Source organism: Suricata suricatta, unplaced genomic scaffold, assembly GCF_006229205.1.
Source record: "Suricata suricatta isolate VVHF042 unplaced genomic scaffold, meerkat_22Aug2017_6uvM2_HiC HiC_scaffold_14288, whole genome shotgun sequence".
Taxonomy (NCBI): Eukaryota; Metazoa; Chordata; class Mammalia; order Carnivora; family Herpestidae; genus Suricata; species Suricata suricatta.
In genome coordinates this window covers 1-978 of record NW_021858540.1, presented here as the reverse complement: position 1 = coordinate 978, position 978 = coordinate 1, and the positions used below count along the sequence as shown (strand labels likewise).

The window sequence follows — 978 nt, the reverse complement described above, 5'->3', positions numbered from 1 at the left end:
TCCCCTGGAGCGTCAGAGGGGGCCGAGCTGCCAGGATCTGGGCAAGGTGTATCATTTCCTCCTCCCCGACCTCTGTTTCCCTGAAGCCCCACTGGGTGCCCACTGGGTACTCACAGACTGCCCGAATACTGGCTGCCCCCAAGGAAGCCATACTTGTCCGTCTTGCGCAGGGCCAGCCCATTTATCTCCGAGTCTGAGCCCATGGAGCTCACATCATCTGCTAGGGACTCCAAGGTCCCAGACATGAGGCTTACAGAGTCCAAGTAGCTCAAAGTGTCCGGGGCCTGCCCTCGAGGCCCAGAGATGCCAGGTCCCAGGCTGGACGTGGAGCCTAGGTCCTGAGAGTTTTCAGCAGGCTCCGGAGCTGGGGTGACCGTCACGACAGTTACCAGAGCCTCACATGTCCCTGAAGGGCCTGTGCCAGACCCCGAGGGGTCCTCTGGAGCCTGTGCAGTTGATGCTGATGTTGCTGCTGCAGCTTCATGTCCACCTGTCACCTGTCCTGCTGTCACCGCTGCAACCCGCGCAGGCACTCCTGAGGCAACTGTGGTGCCCGGCTTGGGGGCAAGCGGGGGTTTGGCGGTCAGAGCCCCAGGAGCTGTTCTGGAAGGGGTCCTGGTGGGGGTACCTGGTCCAGGGGCGGGTGAGGTTCTAGCCTCCTCCGTCTTCGGAGAATCTGTCCCCGGGCCCAAAGCCATGGACATCTCGGCTCCTGCCACTGTCGCGAGCATCAGGGGTTCTGGGTCAGCGGAGACCTGCGCCCTCGGGGCTTCGGGTGAGGCCTCCAGAGTCAGCACCACCACTGTGCTGCCAGTGACGGTCGAGGCCGGGGCCGTGGTCTGGGTGGGTCCTGGGACCCAGGCGGGCTTCGCCTCCCCGGGGGCCACCAGGGTGACCGGGGCCGAAGAGGCCGTGGTCACTGGCGGCCCCGGAGCCACCACCACGACGGGCCCGGCCCGGGAGCCGCGGGGCGGCGGC

At 66.0% G+C, this 978-nt stretch overlaps 1 pseudogene; it reads right to left on the bottom strand.

Moving 5' to 3' along the window:
• Nucleotides 1-64: 64 nt before the first annotated feature.
• Nucleotides 65-974, bottom strand: LOC115284666 (annotated as a pseudogene).
• Nucleotides 975-978: the final 4 nt, after the last annotated feature.